General features: G+C 39.1%; 2 pseudogenes; both read left to right on the forward strand.

Moving 5' to 3' along the window:
* The first annotated feature begins 10,815 nt into the window (after nt 1-10,815).
* On the forward strand, nt 10,816-11,476 carry LOC132524367 (shugoshin 1-like; annotated as a pseudogene).
* Nucleotides 11,477-13,323: 1,847 nt separating this feature from the next.
* The window catches only part of LOC132524368 (uncharacterized), a 58,130-nt pseudogene continuing 47,489 nt past the window's right edge, over nt 13,324-23,964 (forward strand).

Genomic DNA, 23,964 nt, shown 5'->3' on the forward strand with positions numbered 1-23,964 from the left:
AATCACTAACCAACAAGATTTCTAGTTAGAGGTAGAAGATAGTAAATATATGTATATGATATGATATTGTATTATATTATAAAGTCTATGTGTATGTTTGTATCTTTTGATTTTTTCTTAACCTCTCAAATTTTTCCTCCAGCCTGATCTACTGTAGTGCCATCTGCTTAGGAGTGAATGATGTCTGACCACTGAAATTGAGATTTTCACAAACAGAAGAAGCTTCTGTAGAGCTTCAGCCCATTACGATTGGCACCATCACATCTGCCCCTACTGCACACAATGGCCACTGCAGCATTCATCATCTGTTGGATCAGGCATTCACTATTTACTACTACAGAGTAAATCTTGTTAAGATTATCATTACAGTGTGATTTTTTTTTAAATACCACATGTAAATCCTTTTAGGAGGATTTGGTTCAGGATAAGATGGAGAGTTCACATTCCGTCCTGTCCCTTTCATTGCATATTGCTATTTAAACGGGACAGAAAGATGGAAAAGCTATTTGAGGGCTCTGAAGAACACACAGGAACAGATTGAAGGTCTCAGAAAAGAAATAGAATAAAAGAACCAAGTGGAAATATTTAGAACTAAAATCAACAAAAACAAACATTGGCATTTTCTGTGGCTGTCATGATGACTTAAAACAAATCGGGTGGCTTAACTCAACAGAAATTTATTATCACACAGTTCTGGAAGCCAGAAGTCTGAAATCAAGGTGTCAGCAGGGCCATATGCTTTAACAAAGAACCTCTAGAGGAGATTCTGTTCCTTGTTTCTTCCAAGGTCTGGTGGCTGTAGCCATTACATAAAGCATGAAAAATCTAGGGCTTACAGCTTAGAAAGAAAGAAGGGAAACTGTTAACTCTTCACAGATCACATGATTATGTAGAAAATCCACAGGAATATACAAATACCTCCTAGAACTAACAAATGAGCTGATCAAGGTTGTATGTTGCAAGATCAACACAAAAAATTAATTTTCTATTTTTATGTATCAGCAAAAAAAATTGAAAATTAAATTAAAATAATATGACTACAATTTACAATAGTTTCAAAAAATGAAATAGGTATAAATCAATCAAAATATAGACATGATCTGCATGTTGAAAACAGAAAATGTTAAAAGCAACAGAAAGCATCTGAATAAATTGAAAAACATTAATTTTATGGACTGGAACACTCAATATAATACAGGTCATATACAGTCATATAATACAGTAATATAACCCCAAATTATACTACAGATTTAATCACAGTTCTAAACAAAATCCCAGGATGAATTTTTATAGTCACAGATAAACTGATTTTAAAATTTATATGAAAGCCAAAGGAACAAGTACACCTCAAACAAATCTGATAAAGAAGGATGCTAGCAGACTCACTTCCCCGGGCTTTAAGATTTACTCCATAGCTGCAGTAAAGAGGACAGTAAGGATGGTGAGCAGTGGACATGTTGATCAAGGCAGCAGAATGGAATGCTGATGAACAGACTCATACAAATAAGGCCCAATTGATTTTTGACAAAAGTGCAAAGACAATTCAACGAAGAAAAGTGTTCTCTTTAACAAATTGTGTTGGAACACTTGGACAATAATCCACACATTAAAAAAATAGATTTTACCCAAACCTCACAAATTATACAAAAACTAACTCAAAATGGACCATGTATGTAAGCGTAAAATAGAAACTATCAAACTTTTAGAAGGAAGCGAGAATATCTCCCTGCCTGGGGTAAACAGTATGAGACAGGACCTCAAAAGCAGAACTCATTAAAAGCAATAACAAAAAATAGATTTTTTCAAAGCTAAAACTGCTTGTTCTGTGAGGTGTTTCTTGAGATAATAAAAAAACAATCTTTAGATGAAAACATTTTGAAATTACATATTTGACACACTTCTTATGTCCAGAATAAATACATTTTAAAAACTCTTAAAATTCAACAGTAAGTGAAGAATAACATATTTTTTTTAAATGAGCTAAAGTGTTTATGAATAGACTCTTTGCCAATGAGGATATGTAAATGATAAATAACCACATGAAAAAATGTTCAGCATCACTAGCAATATAAGTTCAAGACCACAATATCACAAATCACTATACAGCCAGTAGAATGGCATATATATAAAATATATACCGAAAATGCCACTGAAGGGGATGTGGAGCATCTCACACAATACAGTTGGGAGTGAGAAATAGTACAAACATTCTGAAAAACAGTTTGTAGTGTTAAACACATACTTATGTAACACAGTCATCTCACTCCAAGGTATTTATCCTGGATAAATAAAGTCATACATTCACACAAAACTCTGTTCCTGAATGTTTATGCAACTCTTCATAATTATGCCAAACTTGAAACAACCCCAGTGTCTTTCAACAGGTGAAGAAGTGAGCAGATATAGTAAGTCCATACAATGGAATACTATACAGCAATGAAAAGGAATAAACTGCCGATATGCTAAGCAACTGAAATGGATCTCAAAGGCATTATTCTAAGTGACAGAAGCTCATAGGCAAAGGCTAATGCATACTTATATAGTTCCCTGGAGGACAGATACATGGGCACCAGGGGTTAGGGATAGAGTTTGACTGCAGAGAGATCCATGGGGCACAGAGACAGTTCTTGCAGTGATGGAGGTGGTTTGTATCTTGCTTGTAGTGTTCATTATGTGAGTCTGTACATGTATAATTTATACAACTGTACACATAGAAAGTCAATTTTACTGTGTTAATTGAAACAATTCAATTTTAAAACTTCTCTTAACAATCATTCTACTACTCTCGCCTTAAGACTTCTGCACAACAATGTCTGTTGCATTTAGAATGGTGTTTGTAAGTAAATGACTAATGAACATCTTTATGTTTGTGGAAAAATACAGTAAGAATTTCATATCAAATGATACAGGAGACTATAATAGCTACAAGTCCTTGAACAGAGGTCACTTATTCTGAATGAACGGGGTCTGAAATAATAAGATGTTGCTCAGCTCAATGCAACACCTCGTGCTGGCTGGAATTTTATTTTTTTCTAATCCTCTAATATCAACAATGAATTCTAACTCAGGCACCAGGCTTCTCATCTTTAGATCAGATAACTCTGTCAATTGGCTAGGTGCCCCCCCTCCACCATCTGCTAGGACTGTAACTCCCAGAGTCACACGAGAACCCCAGAGAAGATGGTGAGAGTCCTGCCCACAGAGCATCCTCAGATGGGGAGGGGGAAGGGTAAGCTGGGACAAAGTGAGAGAGTGGCATGGACATATATACACTACCAAACGTAAAATAACTGCGGGAAGCAGCCACATAGCACAGGGAGATCAGCTTGGTGCTCTGTGACCACCTAGAGGGGTGGGATAGGGAGGGTGGGAGGGAGGGAGACGCAAGAGGGAAGAGATATGGGAACATGTGTATATGTATAGCTGATTCACTTTGTTATAAAGCAGAAACTAACACACCATTGTAAAGCAATTATACGCCAATAAAGATGTTAAAAATAAATAAATAAATAACATAAAATGTTGATAGTAAAAAAATCAGCTAAAAAAAAAAAAAAGAATCATAGGAGAAGATTCACTCTGTGCCCTTGAACCACCCCGGCTCCTCTTCTCCTGTCATCAGGCACAGCCCTCACACTGCCCTCCTGCCACCTCACTTTCCCCACATCCCACCCTTCTGCTGCTTCCTCCCCGGACTCCTTCCCTGGCTTGTAGTGCATTAATTCCCTGGTGGTGGTGTCAGGTTCTGAGGATGGACATGGGGAGGGCCTGATGGGGAAGCAAAGAGCAGAAGTCAAGTGCACGGAATTCTGAGAGTGAAGAGGTGGCTAGCAAGGGGCCCATATATGGCATGCAATTTATTTTAAAAGGCAAATAGGGACAAATTAGGAGTTTGGGATTAAAATATACATGTTACTCTGTATAAAATAAATAACCAACAAGGATCTACTGTATAGCACAGGGAACTCTACTCAATATTTTGTAATAAACTATAAGGGAAAAGAATCTGAAAAAGAATATAAATCTATATATCTATATATCTGAATCGCTTTGCTGTCTACCTGAAATTAACACCACATTGTAAATCAACTATACTTTAATTAAAAAAAAGACAAATAGAACTTTCCCACTCCTGTTAATATTCTGCTAGCAAAGTATTAACTCTTATTAAACAATCAAACAAAGCAAAGCAAATCCTCTTTTTCTGAAATGAATTGTATCAAAAAAGTCTATTTTCTATTTTTTTTTTTGCCTGTGCAAGTGACTTGCTTCATTAAAAGATCAGGGAAGGGTGCGATGGATGATAAAATGTATCTCCTCACCTTCCCTTGAAGCTAACAGAGCCTAAAGTTGAGGTGAATAAATCTGATCAAGGGATAATGAAAAGGACAGGATAAATAAGGGCAGTATTTGGTGGCAGTTATGTCTGTGCTGACTCAAGAATTGTAGCATTTGTGGTATTGTCAACTACATCTGTGACCTACTTGTCATCCATAACAATATTCCTTTAATATTAATAACATTTAGAAGGACACCATTAAAATTAAACCCTATAGTGATGTGGCATCAGAGTTTTTCTTCATCGTGGAAAACATCAGCTGGGCATTGACTGACATCCAGTACGTGCTATTTGGCATAAATGATAGAGTTCCAAGTTTAGATAAAAATAAATTTAAAGCTACCCTCAGTTATCTCCAAGCACCCGGACTGCCTTACTTTTTCCCTTTCTGTAATCTACCTCTTTTATGCCTTCTGCCACATATTTTTCATTTTGCCCACCCAGTTTTTCTCTTTGCCCACATCTGCCTTCTCTCTCTTCTGCTAATTCTGTGGTTCTCCATCGGGGTACCCCACCTCCTTGAAGGATTTTAAAATTAGAGCGGGTGTCTTAGTTTGTCTCAGTGGTTGCTATGGAAGAGGGCTACTGGCATTGTATGTCCACAACATGGAGACTTTCCAGAGTGAGGTATTGCTTGCAGCCCATGTAGAAGTTGTTGTCTAGCCAGAGAATAGTACAGGTGACAGCGTCTTTATAATTATCCTCATAGAGAAGCAAGCTCTGTTTCCACATAAGCACAAAGCATCTTGTACAAATTTCATCAACTGACTATTCCATAAACACAAATACCATGAAAAGTGAGGAAGTTTGTACTTTCTTTTATTGCAAAATTGTAACAGGTATTGGTTATCATTTCAGAATAAAATCACACCACTGGCAGAAACACCTTAAAAAACATTGAGTTGTGGTCCATACGTGTGTGCACTGACCTGTGGTGGCAGCCACCCCACTGACCTGGCTCTGGGTGAGTGGAGACCATGCTGCCCTGTGTTAAATGAATCCTGTCTCCTCCTCTTCAGCCCTGTTATCCAACCTGGTACCCCAGCCTCCCATAAGTAGAGGGGTGGTGGTGTGAGCATTTCTCACCAATGTGTGCCCCTCTGGGCCGAGGAGTTATAAACATTTGCCTTCTCAGTGTCTGCGCCCTGTTCTCTCCTGGCCAGAGGCAGAGGCCGCCGTGGAGAACACTGGGTCCAGGGGATGCAAAGCCACAAGGTTCAGGAGGCCTGCGGATATAACGGGTGGAACCGAACCGAGAGACACCTGCATCCTGTTACTCTCCTGTGAGTTTTAGAATGATTATTTCAGAGTTTTAGAATGATTATTTTAGAAATGATTATTTCAGTTTTAGAATGATTATTATTTCAAATGATTATTTCAGCAACCCTGACTATTGTAAGGTGTACATATCAGAGTAATTCAGTATGTCTTCTAGGGTAGCACGGCTTTGGAATTTGCATGTAAAATAATGCATTTTATTAAAATTTACTTTGACATTATTTTGCCTTCATATTACAATTAAGTAATTTACATATTTTTGGAAATTTGCTTCTGCATAGTTTGTGTTATCTGTAAGTTCATTTCAAGAAAATAAATGGAGTGCTATACAGTATGTTATGAAAGCAGTGTGGGGAAAACAGGATCCCAAACAGACCCTTGGTTCCTCCTGCAGTGACTTCATGCTTCTGTGGGTGGTTACCTAATTTAGATGGGCCACTGATCTGGTTAGCGAAGAAGTTCCCGTAAGACATATCCTCATTGTGAAATGCAAATATCAAAAACTCCATTTACCCTCTCGAGGAAGTAGAACATAAGTATCTACCACTGAAATGTGGGCTGTGCCTTGTGACTGTCTCCCAAAGAGGATAATAAGGAAAAAGGCAAAGGAAAGAGTAACTTTGCAATGGATAAACCTGACAGACACTCCCTCAGCCACAGGATGAAGGTCAGTGTCAGCTGTGGTAAGTCATGCTGATAGTTTCTACCCCTGAGATGTGATAAGAATGGTATTCGACCTGTGTGGTGTCCTTCCTAAAAACCCTAACCCCAGTGGGTTCATGAGAAAAAGAGTAAGACAAACCCCAGTGGATTCATGAGAAAAAGAGTAAGACAAACCCCAGTGGGAGGACATTCTACAAAACGCTTGGCACTTATTCCTTAAAAGTCAAGACCATTGAGCCTTGATTCTAGAGAAGCCTCAGGAGACATGGGGACTAAATGTAATGTGGCATCCTGGATGGAATTCTGGAACAAAAAAAGAACATTTGGTAAAAACTAAGGAAATCTGAATAAAGCATGGACTTTATCTGATAATAAAGGATCAATTTCGGTTCATTACTTGTGACACATGAACCACACTAGTGTAAGTTTTTAACAAGAGGAGAAGCTGAATGTAGGGTCATACAAGGACTCTCTGCACTATCTTTGCAACTTTTATGTAAACCTAAAATCATTTGAAAATGAAAGGTTTATTAAAAAATGTTTACCAAAATGTTTCTCCATTTTGGGTCCCTCTACTCTGTTCCTCTCTATCTGTTAATAGTTAACTCTCTACCCATTAAACAGAAAACTTTACGGTAAACTGCAAAACTTATTTCACCCTTGTCACTCTATCCCATTGCCTGAAATTCCTATCAATTCTACAACCACAGTTGTTGTTTTACGTGCATTTCATCCTCTGTGTTAACGGTCATTTCCATAACTAAGAAAGTAATTTCTTTTTGTTCTGGTGATAGCAATGTTCTCTTGCCCCCTGCTTTAATCATTAATCACAGCAGATTAATTTCACTAAATATTGACATATATATATATATATATATATATTTTTTTTTTTTTGTGGTACGTGGGCCTTCTCACTGTTGTGGCCTCTCCCGTTGCAGAGCACAGGCTCCAGACGTGCAGGCTCAGCGGCCATGGCTCACGGGCCCAGCCGCTCCGCAGCACGTGGGATCTTCCTGGACCGGGGCGCGAACCCGCGTCCCCTGCATCGGCAGGCGGACTCTCAACCACTGCGTCACCAGGGAAGCCCCTGACATATACTTTTCTTCTCCCCTTTGGGGAAACCTTAATGTGTAAATGATTTGAGGCCCTTTATGGTCTTCACCTGACTTTTTTCCCACTGGTGCACTGCTCAATCTGATCCAGTTACAATGTCCTGCTAGATCTATGCTTTCTCACCTTGAGATTACAATTATGATAATCTTTCTCTCTGGATCTCTACTCCTTCTAATCCCATAAGTTATACTTCCAAAATGTCCCTCTCCATAACAAACATTTCCAATGTTTCTAGTTCAATACAGTATAATTATTTCATTTTCTTATGCTTTATATTTTTATCGCTCAATATAGCAAAATCCATGTCTTCTTGGTAAACTGTTTCTTGAGGTCAGGTTGCCTCTTAAAATTTCCCCAGCACACCATGCACATAATTGGTGTCTAATAAATGTTTACTGAAAAAAATTTATGCTTGTGCTTGTTGGTTTACACTCCTCTATATTTTAGCATATTTTCTAAGATTCTAAAATGAGCATTTATTAATTTAAAATTAGAATTAAACAATAAATTTCTTGCAGACTCCATTTTATACAGTATAATGCACATGTCTTTACTTTAGGACTAGTTTCTATGATGGTGGTTGTGTTGCAGGGAAGAAAGGTGGGGTACAAGAGGATGGTCACATCCCAGGTCTCAGCCGAGTCACTGGGATGGCCACCGAGTGTTGATTCTTGGCTTCACCCAGAAAAGAATTCAAGAGTGCGCCATAGTAAATGAAAGTTTTATTCAGGGAGATATACACTCCATAGACAGAGTGTGGGCCATCTCAGAAGGCGAGAGGCCCCAAAGTATGATTTTTCTATTAATTTTTATAGGCTGGGTAATTGTATAAGCTAATGAGTGGGAGGATTATTCCAACTATTTTGGGAAAGGAGCAGAGGTTTCCAAGAATTGGGTCACTGCCCACTTTTTGGCCTTTTATGGTCAGCCTCAGAACTTTCATGGCGCCTGTGGGTGTATCATTTAGATGCTGATGTATTACAATGAACGTATAATGAGGCTCAAGGGCTACTGGAAGTCGAATCATCTGCCATCTTGAACTTAGTTGGTTCTAACCAGTTTATGTTTTGTCCTCAACAGCTATGTCACTCTTTTAAAGGTTGTGCCCTGCCCCCTTCCTGTCTCAGTTGAAGGGAAGTGAACATGGGAAGGAAATGCAGAGTGAAGTGTGGTCAGAAACTGGGTGAAAGAACCATAAAACAGCCTCAAAATGTTACCAGTGCATTGATACCTGAGATTCCTTCAATATTAGTCTTACTGAGTTACATTTATATGAACTCTCCTGAAGATGACAGATTGGGCAGAATACACTAGAACCGAACTCTTGTCCATCTCTATCAATTCTTTTCATATTACTAAGAAATTATAATTTATAGTATCTGATTCAAATTCTTTCTATAAATAACCATTTATTAAACTCTTTGGAAAATTGGGTTTTAAGGACATAGTCAATCTCAACGTGTAGAATTATATCCTGTGAGACTGAAAATGACTTTTCTGTTTAAGACAACATTGTATTGTGTGTTTTTCCAACTCAAGCAACAATTTCAAGTGTACGCAAATGTTTTGTAGTCAGTTCGCTTGCTGGCAGAATTCTTAGAAAATGTCAGTGCTGATGAATCATTATGAACAATAACAATTATGGTACTTTTGCATTAATAGTTTTTAGGAATAGTATTAATTCAACTGGAAATCCTTTGTTCATGAAAACAGAAATTTCTTTTGATGGACCAGCATTTGGCCTGCAAATCTCTGTTGGCCCCAGCAAAAGATGTGATGTGTTGAAAGTTCCCTGATGTTCGTAGTGTCAAGAAACAAGTTATTTTGCTTCTTTGATTTCAGAGTACAATGAAAATTACTTACCTGATCTCCTGTGAATTAGCGCACATAACATTTTTGCATTGTACTGGCTTCGGGAGTTTCTGTTAATACGGATGTCAGAAAGCCGGCACAAAGGTAGCCCCACTGGAGAAGCTCTGCTGCCCAGAAAGAAAGGAGAAAATAAAAGAGGCTTAATTTCCTTTAAAATAAAAAAACAGGTGCATGACAACAACTGAATTGCACCCTTTTGTCTCTCTTCCAAGGATGCATATGTGAAAATCCTGCTGATTTCCAATAATTTTAGCACACAAAGCTTCCTCAAAACTTCCAGAGAGCACAGGCAAGTTCTGAAGGCAGGTGAGGCAATAATCATGATTCTCCTTCAGGGAACTGCTTCTTCCTCTGTGCTACCTACACCTCACCAAAATCTTATTTGGAAATTACAGTTGAGTTCACTCTGAGTTTCTGACATTAAGTGAACCTTACATCACAAACCACCCTCCTTTTTTTAAGAATCACATCCGCTACCAAAAGAGAAATTGGGAAATTTTGAGGGTAGGGTACTGGATACTGAATAAAAGAATATGGATCCTGCTGCTGTAAGAAAATTGCTATGATTTCTGTTCTTACCCAGATGCTCAGGGAGAGAGAGTCCTATTTGCTTCCCCTTTATATAATCTGAAGGCAGAGTTGGGTTACTTTACTTTGATGTGTGCCCTATGATCGAAAGTGGAAGTTAATGATGAAGAGTCTCAGAATCTCAATCTCAGAAGGATTGCAGAAAAAGCATACCTGTAGGGCAGACAGGTGTAAACTTGCCCATCCTGGACACATGGCAGGAACAAAGGAGGGTGTGCATAGGCACTAGATGCAGGGTTGATGTGCAAGTACTTAAGGTCCCTTCTCCCTCCCAAGGTGGTGGCTTGATTTAAAATCATGTAAGGACTTTTTAATCCCAGTGTCTTGCACAATATTTCTCAGTTTCTTCTTGAAAGATCAGCCCTTCTTCCCTTCTCTCTCTCTCTCCCTTTAACAGCTATCTCATGGATATTTTACTAGGAAATCTCCCTCCATGTAATTTACAAAGTTGATACTATCTGGTGAATGAAAACACCATTAGCACTTCTGTTTTTCAAGGCAAAATGTTATTTAGATACATGGTAGCCTTACTTTTTTAACTTTTTACTTCATATTGGAGTATAGTTGATTAACAATGCTGTGTTAGTTTCAGGTGTACAGCAAAGTGATTCAGTTATACATATACATGGATCTATTCTTTTTCAAATTATTTTCCCACTTAGGTTGTTATATAATATTGAGCAGAGTTCCCTGTGCTATACAGTAGGTCCTTGTTGGTTATCCATACTTCTCTTTTCATCTGTGAGTAGGAATCAGGTTCACTGTATTAAAAGTCCAGGGATTGTAGCCTCTCAGGCAAGCTTTATGCTACTGCAGAGAACAATTTTGAATATGGTCACAGAAGTCTCTGGTGGGGAGATGGAGCCACAGAAGTGGGGGTCCCAGGGCTGCCAGCCAGCTTCCCAGAGCCTGGAGTGTGAGGAGGAAAAGCACAGAGGCAAAGGAGGTGGCCAAGGCAGAAGATGGCCCAGAAAATGTGCCTTAAATAGTTTTTTCAGTACAGTGTAGAAGAAAGAAGGAAACAAAGGAGAGAAAAATGACACCATGCTGAAGTATCACTAACACTTGTAAACTGCTGAAGAATAACCAGGACAACAACAGAATGTTGGTTTTAGTCTTGGAAAATGAAAAATACAAAGTGAGAGAAGCACAAGATGTCCAGTTACAGATGAGAAAATAATCTCACCACCTCACATGTTATCTATGTGCGTTAAAAGTAAAACTTACTTCACAGCAGACAGAGTAAACTGCTCAGACCCGGGACATAGTGAATCCCTCTGGAAAGGACTCCAGCATGGATAACATCTCCAGGGATGTATTGTGAAGGATTTGTTAGTTCCTCTTCAGGAAGCTGGCTTTCCAGAACAAGAAGAATTATTCCAAATAGAAAAGCAAGTATCTGTTATTTATCAAGAAAGATTTGAATTTGATTTTGCATCTTCTAGTTAAGGTGAAGGTAAGTCTACTAATAATGTCCTCCCTAGAACTGGATTGGTCCACCTCACTTTAAAGAAAGGTTTTATCAACCTCTGTAAGTGTGCTTCATTGGGTGTCTTCAAAACCAATCTTTTGGCTGGAGAAACTTTTGAATTGGAAAACAAATTATATTTTCAGATCTGCTAGTAAATATACATGCCTGAAAATGTAGGACAAAATATTTGTCAGTGGAACAAGGACCAAAGCTAATGCTTCCAGGAAGCATTGCTAAAACAGGTCAATTTAGAGTCTAAGTCTGAACAAACTAAAATTAGCATAGAGATATAAAAGGAATAAAAAGAGGACAGGAAAGCTAACAGAACAAGGAAATTGAACTCTACTTCAAGACATTAGGAGGGCAAAAGTGAAACTTTAAAAAGAAAAAAAACATTATTTCCAAAAAAATTGGATGGAAGTGTCAGTACAAGCAATGCTCACAATTTCAATTTGACAGTGAAGGTTCATCCTACGCTTTTAAGGCAAAGTAAAATGAGCAAGAGTCCTAAAAGAGGAGAAAGCAAATGAGTCTGAAATGAGCATCTGTGAATCAAGTAGCCAAGGAGTCTGGGAAGTGATTCTGACGGCCTTCTAAAATTCTGATTTTGCCTTCTAAAATGCCTACTTGCATCACCTGTGTTCAAGCTCCCCCTCAAATCAGATAGGAGCCCAAACACCAGGCCTTGATCTAAACTAGCACTAAGATGTACCCATGAAAAGAGATGCAAGATTCAAAGCCAACATAACTCTGGCAAGCACACCACCCAACACTCACCAGTCACCTCAGCTTAGCCTGAAGGCTCTCACCAATGTCTCCTTATCTCCTGTAGTGAAATTCAGAAAAAAAACCCAGAAAACTGGTTTTTCTCCAAAAACAATAAAAAATAAAGAAAGCTGAGCGGTGTCTTGGTCTAAGAATAAGTGCACAGTGTGAAGTATAAGGAAGACACTCTAGCATCAAAACAGGGAAGAGTCTAGTCTACAGATCTGTGTTTCATGAATTCTATTTTCAAGCAGAAAGAAAAAGACTGTAAACACAGTTCTAAAAAAAAGAAAAGTAAATACAGTGATGCTTTTGTTGTGCGTCATTGAAATACATCCTACATACTCCTCATTTCTCAAAGAGAGGTTCTGTAACAAAGCACAAGTGGGTCATACCATTGACACAGAGCTGTCTGGGCAGGATGCTTCAGAGCATAAACATTTCTTCAAAACTATACTTCATATATATTTTTTAAACCTTTAATAAATGTAGGCTTATTTTTCTTTTGAATATATATAACTTATTCAATCATTGTAATAGTTTAGATTTCTTATAATACCTTGAATCCTTAATTTGAGTTGAAGTGTGACATATATTATTGTTTTGGAAAACAACAATGGTTATTAAAATGAAGATGTTCTAATTATAAAGTTTTGGCATACTTATATTTCCCTTACATGGGGGACATGAGAGTGAATGATCTTTGAAGACAAGTTGAGGATCACTTAAAACTCTTTACTGTAACAGTTGAGTAAAGTAAGTCCTTGACATTCACATCCTCCTAGTTGTGTGTGGACCCCTCAAACCACTGCTACATTTCATTTCTCAGACGAAACGTGTATGAGATTGCATTAGCTGCCTCAGGCTGCCGTGACAAAATATCACAGACTGGGGTCCTTAAACAACAGAAATTCATTCATTTTTCACAGTTCTTGAGGCTGGAACCAAAAATCAAATTTCTGGCTGATTTGGTGGGTGACAATGGCTATCTGCTTGTTCATTCTGTCCTCACAGGCCTTTCCTTGGTGTCTGTGCTAACAGAGGGGGAAGGGGCACTATCTGGTGTCTCTTCCTAACAGGACACTAATTCCATTGGATCAGGGGTCCACCTTCCTTATACCAAGGCACACTTTCTTATACCAAATACAGACACACTTGGATTCAGGGCTTCAACACATGAATGGGGCAGGGGCAAACATCCAGTCCATAACAGAGATCATGCTGTGAATGAAAAATGTCGCTGCCATATCAGTACAAAAAAGCTGTTGCAGCCATCAAGTCATCACTTTACAGCCTCCCCAAAGGTGAGCCCTGAGGGAATTCAGGATGGAAACAAGATGCCCACCATCAACCATCAGCCACTGCAGCCACTCCCTGGCTTGTACCCTGAGGGGACTCAGGATGAGAAAGCACAGGACACTGGCCTCAGATGGCTGAGGTGCCAGTCAATGGGGTGATTTCAGTGAGCCCAGATTCTTGCATCTTCCCATATATATAAAAGCACTAAATTCTTTAACTTGAGATGTCTGGTTTTCTTCAATTAACAGTAAACTTTTGATGTTCCAAATACCTGGCCTTTGTGGCAAAAACTCCTCTATATCCTGGCTCCCCCCTTACCACTTTGGAGGAGTCCCTCAGAATTATCTGAGATGCTGTGTCCCGGGCTTAAGTCCTCAGTTTTGTCCCCTGAATAAAACATAACTCTCAACTTTTAGGCTGTGCATTTTTTCTCAGTCGACAGTAATCAGCAAATGAGCTCAGGTTCAGGAATTAGTAAAAGACTAGCTCTGAACTCCAGAATCTAAGTGTCCATTGTTCAAAGTGACCCCTTAGCAAAACCCACAAATTACTGTATCACAGACTTTCAGGATAGGTCCCTTATTTAGTCAAGAATTTCAAATGTTGCATGTATGAATGCCAAGGGCTTTTGGATTTGCTTTATATCAAGTTTTCGACCAACCAGTGAGAGGGAATTCATTTAGTTTAGAAAATGTAAAGCCTTCATTTGTATATATCTTTTAAACTTTAAAGCAACTGTGCTTTATCAATTTTGAAAGTGCAGTACAATTTTTCAGGAGATAAAGGAGAACCCAGAGGTCATGATACACTCTGTGAACAAGCTTCCCCCTCTTGCCTGGAGCCCCCATTCTGAGTTCTGGTCCTAGCCCCACTGCCTCACATCTGATTCTGCCTCTTCTTCTGGCTAACCTGGACTTAAACCCCCTCCCTTCGACCTCCTGGTAAGCTTTTGCTGTTGTTCTTAGGTTATGTGATAAATAAATACAGGCTCATCTAAAGAATTAAATAATGTGTGATGTTGGTATAAAAAGCAGAACCTGGGGAGCCCCCTCTGGCTCCATTTGAAATGCGGGGGATGCATCAGCTGGTGCCATGGAGAATTTATACACACGCTTCACCTTGTTTCTTGGGGCTCATTTTATATGTATGTGTGTGTGTGTGGTGTAGGTGTGTGTGTATGTGTGAGTGTGTGTGGTGTGTAGGTGTATGTGTGTGTGTCTGAGTGTGTTTGTGTACACAGAGTGGAAGAGAGAGGGGAAAACAGGAGAAAGGTGGAGAGTTGCAGTACCTTTTTTTGTTGTTATTGCTGTTCAACATCACACCTTGGCAATGTACCCCAGACAATACTTAAAGGTCTGTGTCATCTCGTCACAGCTGCATAATATTCCCTGGTGTGTACTCTCTCTATTTTCCTGATCCACCCTGGTGAATAGTTTGTTGCTTATTTATTTCTATTATAAGAAATCTTAGGATACACTTACTTATAAATAAACAGCTGTGCCCTCATTTGAATTTCTCTAAAATCAATTCATTAATTTTTTTAATAGATCTTTATTGGAGTATCATTACTTTACAAAATTGTGTTAGTTTCTGCTGTGTAACAAAATGAACCAGCCATATGCATACATATATCCCCATATCCCCTCCCCCTTGAGGCTCCCTCCTACCCTCCCTATCCCACCCCTCTAGATGGTCACAAAGCACCGAGCTGATCTCCCCATGCAACACAGCTGTTTCCCACTAGCTATCTATTTTACATTTGGTAGTGTATATGTGCCCGTGCCACTCTCTCACTTTGTCCCAGCTTACCCTTCCCCCTCCCTGTGTCCTCAAGTCCATTTTCTATGTCTAAGTCTTTATTCCTTCCCTGTTGCTAGGTTCATCAGTACCTTTTTTTTTTTTTTTTTTAGATTCCATATATGTGCGTTAGCATACGGTATTTGTTTTTCTCTTTCTGACTTACTTCACTCCAACACTGCTTTCTGATTAAACACACCCAGGGAACAATCCTCACCACAGTGGTAGGACACAGTACATCCAGGTCTCCCAGCACCTCATGTTACCACCCTCCCTGACCTTGCTGATGTGCCTATGAAGAGGGGTCCCCTCTGCACCCATCCTACCTTCCACTACCCTCTGAGGTGGCACCTTGCATTATTTGGTGGACATGAAGATTCTAGTTATCATCTTGGCTCACTTACTGTTATGTTGCTTTTCTCTTCTCTTGGTTCCTAGAAGGACTTCTCATATCTGACTGCTTTCCATTTAGTTATGACCCTCTGCTCTACCATTCCACTCACTTATCAAGAGACAAAAACTGGGTCTTGGTTGCTGTCCATCTAAGCCCCTTCACAGTTGTATAACTAGGGGATGTGCACACACACACATACACACATGTATTTATGATCTCTTAGTATGAAATGAGTCCTAAGAAACAAACAAACATGTATATAAATGCCTCATAGGTCGTGCCAAGGGTCCACACCTCTGAAAAGCAGTGAGAGGGAGCTTCTTAAGTTTGGCTTGATTGAATGTCTACCTAAGCATTTCAGTCCAGACATCACGGGCTTGGTTTCTATTCATAAGAATTTACAAAGTGATTATTCTATTAATAGTGGAAAATAATACAGAACAACATAAAATGATTTGCTAAAGTGCGGGTTTGAGAATCAATGGCCAGTCTTATAGTAAGATTTAATAATATTTAATTCATGAAATGTGACAATGAATAAAATCATTTATGGAATATTTTGAAGCCAATGAGAGCTAATGAATCTTATAAATAACAGACAAAATTATTTTATCAGTGGATATTACAGATTTAATATAATAGAGTTCTCCAAAGCCAAGGAAGTAAATGCCTGAATAACAGGGATACTTAGTCACAGGAGAGGTAAAATAATCTTAGGTGATACTCAAAAATCAAAGATGGATTTGATTTAAAATATTTTATAATTTTTTGAAAACTAATAAATTATACATAAATCACCAGACAGAAAAAAAAATAATTTCTTTCTTTTCCTACTAGAACTGCATTTAATCAGAACCTGAAAGTCCTATCGTTTCTATTTTAAATAATTTCTGAAGAAGACCAGGAAGCAGAGTTGAATGTGACCTTCTCTTCCTCACAGAGAAATAAAGCAGCAGCTGAAAGGAAGCATATTGAAAAACTCTCTCACTCCCGTGCATAAAAATCTCACACTGGAGCTCTGCGGGTGGGTAGTACTGTGTCTCTGATACAGAGCTCAGAGAGAAAGGAAAATAAGAAAAAGTTCCTGAAAGACAGATCCTAAACATGAAGGGAATCATTACATTTGAGGAAACGAAAGAATGGTAAAATATTTTAAAACATCCAGGAAATTGGAAGAATTAAAAGAAAATGAAACAGAAATAATGCAAGTTGAAAGAGTTAACACAAAAAATAATGATGATCTCTGGACAGTGTAGTAATATTGCAGGCATTCAACATTTTTTTATTTTAAAAAAGCTACTTTTAAAAATCTTAAATTTTTCTGTGAAACTTAGTTACATAAATGCTTCTGTGAATAGCTTTTATTCAACTATGTGGTTGAAAGATATTTTCTCCTGTATGATCAGCATTATTTTTCTGCACACTTTTCCCTCTTTAGATGTGACTGTCATCTACCTTATGCAAATAGTAAATATTTCTGCTATCTTTGTTTTACACACACACACACGCACACACACTTTGTGATGGAATGATTAGTTCTTCTTTAGTCAACCTACCACTAGAATAGATTTTTAACATTTATGATCGAAGCATTGCATGGGATCACCTTTACAAGATATGTGAGGGTGACTCTAGTGGAAAGCTTCTAACCAAGAATTTTATACATGGAATGCATTCTTGCTGTTAACTGAGCTAGTGTCTCATTAAACTGAGCATTATCAGTGGAATTAGACAAATATGCAAATAAAATCAGTTGTCTGTTCACACCTGCTTTCCTTTTATTGTTCCTCACAAAAGATAAGCCTGCATTGTACAATGCAGCTGCAAGTGCCAGAATATCCCCTCTGCCCCCAGCCAGTCGCGAGCAGAGTAGTAGCAAGAGTTCCCCAGATCCAGAAGTGAGGAGCTCCAGAGCTGACAAATTCGGAAGCCAGCTGCTTCCCATCCTCCACATCCTTATTTGGGGGTGTCTTCCTCATGGCCACAGAGATGTATGGCAGATCCTGGCACAAAAAGGGTACCTGGAAAGGACAGGCAACTCTTTTATTAAGGAAGAAAATCATTCCCAGGGACTTCCCTGTCAGTCCAGTCGTTGGGACTTCGCCTTCCAACGCAGCGGGTGCAGGTTCGATCCGTGGTTGGGGAGCTAAGATCTCACATGCCTCGCAGCCAAAAAAAAAAAAGCCAAAACATAAAACAGAAGCAAAATTGTAACAGATTCAATAAAGACTTTAAAAATGGTCCACATCAAAAAACCAAAAAAGAAATAGAAAATTGTTCCTAGAACCTCCTCAGCAGACCTCTCAAGGCTGTGAACCAGGGAGGGTTACCTGCGGGACTGAAGGACTACAAGGGGAATGTTTATGTCAGTGCTGGTCATCTCCACATGCCTTTATTATAAGGTAAAGGTAATGGAGTGAGATCAGGGGAGGATGGCATTGTTTAGGCAGCTAGTCCTGTCTGTGACATCAAATACACTTTAAAGTTCTTTTACAAAAGGTGATTTATGCTAATATTTTTGAATCCCAGCCTTCTGTTTCTTTCCACTCTGGAATGCATAACTATGGCTTGCACATTTGATGAATGGGTATATACCACAACACCTAGAGATACAAATTGAAATGGGGAGGGAAGACCCAGGGAAAGCACGTTCTGAAGAAATTCTCAAAAATTCCCATATCAAGGAACATCCTATGCCTAGAGTTGCCATCTGTTACTATCTGACTGATCCTGAAGACTAATTATTACCCAGCACAAACGCAGAAGCTGGTCACCTACCTCCTGTCCGGTGCGCATCCTTCGTGGATTCAGTGCTTCTCTCCACTCTTCAAAGCAGATACATCCCCTCTGCCTGGCCCACCCTCCAAGTCCTGGAGAACCATGTCTCTGGTCTCACAGAGGAAACCCAGGATTCAAGCAGAAGCTCCCAGGTCTCCTGACCTCAAATGTATCCACGTGGATGCTGCAGGATCTCTTGGGGTCTCTGGGCTGCAGCCAGCACAGGGTGGGTCATTCCCTTTGTCTGCTTCTGTCTTTCCAGCACATCACTGAGGTTCAGAAAGGGTCCAGGCTGGTAGTGGCTGTCTACAAGTTTGCAGTGCCTATGGCCTGCCACCTGCCTCTGTGCCCACTTATTCTCCTCAATTGGCATTAAAAGCACCAGGTTAATTATGGGTTTATAGCCATGGTATAGCCCATCACAGTCTCCCTTTCACTGAAGAAATGCCCCTCTTCCCAGACATTGGGTTAAGGGGAAACCACTGCCTACTCTTGACCTGCCTTCCCCTCAGGAAGGGCGTCAGCTGGAGAAACACCCCCTCACCCCCTACCTCGCAGATTTACTGAGGAAGCCTGTCCTGGTTTGCTCTGTGCTCTGTGGTCAGTTTGTGGTCATATTTTCCTCTTTATTTATTGGAGATGGGGTGGAAGTGGAGGTAAAGTAAATGCATGGATAAAACATCTAATTCTGGTGAAGGGTAAGCCCAAGTCTACAACCATGCTTATTTGCATATACAGATGATTCTTGTTATTCATGATAAGTATGTTCTCTAAAGTCACTACAAACACTGAATTACTAGATTCTGGCCATTGCTCCTGGTGGAAATACAGGGTTGGGTTCCTGCAAGCCTCGGGTCACAAGTGGTCAACTGATAACCTCATAACCCTGTTTTATGTGGTTTCTGTGTAAGGACACCTAATTTGATAGGTATGGTTGATTCATTGACCTTGACCTGATGGGCAGCAGCATAACTCGTGTCTGAATAAAGCTTCTCTAACGCAGCTTCTCCCTAAAGCACATCACAGCATCCGTGTGCTTAGGAATCCTAAACAGCACTTAGCACTATGCTTGGGGGTGTTTAAACAGCAAAATCACCAACAAAAAGCACAAAATGTGAAAAACGTGTGAGAGCTGAAACAAGAAGGCAGAAGGCTCTCTTGTTCAGCCGCAGATGAGAACATGCCCACTTGGTGACTCACATTTTTACTGCTCTGTGCCTGTGAGTAAATGACCAGGAAAATGTCACAGGTATTGATTCTGAGGTTACAAAGAACTTTCGGCAAGTATGTGAATTTGTAAATACACAATGTAAATGGTGAGTATAAACTGTATGTCAATAAATCTATTGCCCACACATCTTCCTCCCTTCGTATCAGAAACAGAAAGGGAAAAGAAGAGAGGGATTTTATTTTTCTGCATTGATTTATTTTGAAAACTTAAGCATTTACAGAAAAGTTAAACAAATACTACAGTGAACACTTTTCAGCACATTTACCATGTGTTAACATTTTGTCACACTGCTGAGGTCCCTTTGCCTACCTCTTTATCAGGACATTTCATCCCCCAAGTACTCAGCATGCTTTTTCTAAAGGGAGGTATATTCTCCCACAAACTGCAATGCCATGATTGGGTCAAAAAAAATAACATTTTATTGTGTCATCTAATCGATATACAATTCATATTCAAATGTATGCAGTTGTTTTAAAATATATATCACAGTCTCATAAGGGAGGGGTAGATTTCATCCCTAACGCTCTTGAGTTCTTTTGGCTGATCTAATAATTAAATTGACACAAGGCAGATTAACAGGAGAGAAAAATATATTACAGAGGTCTTATAGAAATGGGAGCCCTCAAAGCAGGTTATTTATGTATGATTTTTAGAAAAAGAATCTTATTTTTAAAAAATTAATAAATCAAAAGAGTTATTTATTTATTTATTTTTTGTGGTATGTGGGCCTCTCACCACTGCGGCCTCTCCCGCTGCGGAGCACAGACTCCGGACGCGCAGGCTCAGCGGCCATGGCTCACGGGCCCAGCCGTTCCGCGGCACGTGGGATCCTCCCGGACCGGGGCACAAACGCGCGTCCCCTGCATCGGCAGGCAGACTCCCAACCACTGCGCCACCAGGGAAGCCCCTGATTCTCTTTTAAAGGCAAGCTCCAGGTATTCAAACACTACCTAAACAAGCAATTGCCCTACAAATGCTTCAATATTAAACTGTGTTTTTATATCCTGCTTATACAACTTTGCATTATTTTGTGAGAAACTTGCCTGGGGAATTTTCCCATTCATTTATTTAGTTTTTTGTTTCAAAATATATTTTGAACTGTATTCTGTTTTGAAACGAAATATTCTGTTACGTTTTATTATAGGTAGCATCTACTCTGTGTTAGACGATGTACCTGTCCCTGATGATACAGTGGTTTGTAACAGTCCCTACACAGCAACACTTGTGACCATGGCTAATGCTGAGTTCTATCAGAGAAGCAGAACTACTACAGATACAGATAGATGGAGATATCTATAGTGCTGACCTATGCAGACATATAACTATACACTTATACGGTTCTGCTTTTTTGATAAATGCACATTACATATGTTTACATGTATATATGTATGTGTACATATGTATCTATGTCATTGGGAAGAACAAATCTCACTCCATATTAGATCTGTTCCTTTTACTTTAACCTTTGTGCTCTGTTGCCTGTGCTTAGTCATGCTGGCTATGCACCTTTTGTAAAAGAATGTTGCCTGTAGCCTGAAATATACAGGAGAGCCCATTCTCAGGGCTCTGGCTTTTAAGAGTCCATTCATATAAGGATAAAAATTTGCATAACAGAGAATAACATTGGTCTTGTTGGAGGTTTACAGGAACATCGTGACCTGACCTACCTGAACAGATGAAAGAACAAAGGATTCCGACACCAAGAAGTCTGCAACAACTAACCACGTCTCTCCCTCACCTTGACTTTAAAAATGCCTTTCTGAAACCCTTCGGGGAGTTTGGGGTTTTGAGGGCATGAGCCACTCGTTCTCCTTCCTTGACCCTGCAATAAACTTTTCTCTCTCCAAACTCCAACTTTTCAGTTTGTTTGACCTCACTGTGCATCGGTCACACGAACTCATTTGATAATATATATGTGTGTGTGTATATATATATCTGTGAAGGGATCTGGTACAGAGAGTTGGCCTTGTGCAATTGTGGCAGTTGGTTAAGCATCTTGTCTGAGGCCACTACCTTCACATCTGATGCTGGCGCTTGAAGCCCTTAGGGCAGGCAGTTAGGATGAGAAGATGGCTCTGAAGGTGTAAGGTAGGAGAGAAAGAGCTAGCTGGGACTCAGGAAAGTGAAGTGGAGCCCAAGAGGATGAGCTGTTCTCAAGCAAGTTCTTGTCTCCCCTGACTTTAGTGGGACGGCTCTTCTGCAGAACCGGAGGCCCTTCTCATGGAGTTGAATTGCACACAATTGTCCAGGAGCTGGAGAAGCTGAGTGAGGAACCCCAAGGGAAGACACTTTTGCAGGGCTGGGCAATGATCCCTGCAATGAGGGGCACCTGAGGGTCCGTAACTGTGTGTGTGAATGACAGAGTACCTGCTGTTGTGCTTGCGTTCTTCAAACCTGGCTTCAAAGTCTGTGTGGCCCATGCTAACCAACAGCACACAGAGAAGGGAACAGTGGGAAATGCAGTTCAGCAGTCAAGATCAACACCTAATCATGCATTGAGATGCAGCGTGATAAATGCCATGTGACAAATAAATGTACAGGGAAAGTAAGCTAGTTAAGATGTTAGTTAATCGTTTCAGGAAGAAGGAACAATTGTTAAACATTTTTCAAAAACATGAAAGGAAGGACTGGAAAATGTTCCATCATGCCTAGATTTGTAAACTAATCTTCTATTACTGAGAGTTTAAGTGGTAAGTGGAGAACTCTGTTGGTTCAAGGTCTTTCACCATATTTTTTTTTAAAAGAAAGGTAAAGACTATAGTTTCTAATATATCTGTTCTATCAGCCAAAATCTGCCTCCACTGCATTTTCTTGAAATGTTGCTCAACTGTTTTTAATTGCAAAATCTAATCCATTTCCTTGCACCCTCAAATCTTGACTGCTTTTCTAATTAGTGAAGGAAAACAAGGTTCAGGAACATATGATACACCCAGGGAAGGGCATAAAATGCAATAATAACAAGTTACATTTGTTGCAAAAGCTACCACTCATATTCAACTTTGGGGCAAAATGGGGCCAAATGTTTCAAGGCAAAGTGTGAAAAGTTACTTCGAAGATCATCTACTAACCATCACAACCTCTGAGATTATGTACCATATTACTCTTTAGGGTCACTTATACTTTCTTGTTTGTATTGATTTTCTTTCTTCCTTTTTCTTTTAGGTGCTTTTATCACAGTTTCCAATTCTTCATTAATTTATTTGCTCATTTGTTCATTATTGCAGTGTGATTTTTGCAATAAACAAGTATTGCCAGCTCAATCTGTCAAAACCTGTGTTTTACTAATAAATGAAAAATGATAACATTATTAACATCAAATATGTCGACATGAACATGTGATCTCAAAATGTATATTAGCATAATAAGCTAGTTATCATATTCAATTTACTTGGATAGTTTAACTTAGAAGGATAATCAGTTATAGAATTAGGATTCAAACATAGGTCTGTTCAATTCCAAAGCACTCTGTGACAATTAGCTCATAGTCTAATGGAAAGAAAAGAAGCCTGTAAATAAATAATTCCATCTTTAAATGCTTAGTAGATTTAGTTATAAAATACAAGGAGAGAGTGGTCAACTTGCTTTATACTGGCAGGAGAAATTTTAGCTTAGCAATTTCTTTTAAAAAGTTGTTTTTTATTGAAATATAGTTGATTTACAATGTTGTGTTAGTTTCAGTGTACAGCAAAGAGATTCGGTTGTACATACATATATCTATTGTTCTCAGATTATTTGTCCTTATAGGCTATTACAAAATATTGAGTATAGTTCCCTGTGCTATACAGTAGGTCCTTGTTGGTTATCTATTTTATATGTAGTAGTGTGTATATGTTAATCCCAAACTCCTAATTTATCCCTCTAATTTATCCCTGGTTTAGCAATTATTTATAAAGAGAGAAAAGTGAAAAAGACTAGTTCCAGAAGAAAAAGAGTAGTTGAAATACAAAGTTATGGGGGAAGAAAACCTTAATCTGAAAAACGGTGAGCAATCTAGTATGTGGAAGAATAGTATAAATACAAGGATATGGTAATAGGTAAGGGTGGGGACTTAGGAAATGGATGTCCTCCAAAATCTGTATTAATCAGGTCAGGCTGTCATAACAAGTTACCACAGGTTGGACTATTTAAACAAAATAATTTAATTTTCTCACAGTTCTGGAAGCTAGGAGTCCAAAGTCAGGGTTGCTTTTGAGGCCTCTTCTTCTGAGGCTTTTAGGGTGCTGCTATCTCATCATGCTCACATGACCCTTTGTGTACAGGGCACTTTGATTCCTCTTCTTATAAGGACACTAATCCTATTGAATTGAGGTTCCACCCTTATGACCTCATTTAATCTTTATTACCTCCTTATAGGTCTTATCTCTAAATACAGTCAC

This window comes from Lagenorhynchus albirostris, chromosome 8 (genome assembly GCF_949774975.1).
Source record: "Lagenorhynchus albirostris chromosome 8, mLagAlb1.1, whole genome shotgun sequence".
NCBI lineage: Eukaryota > Metazoa > Chordata > Mammalia > Artiodactyla > Delphinidae > Lagenorhynchus > Lagenorhynchus albirostris.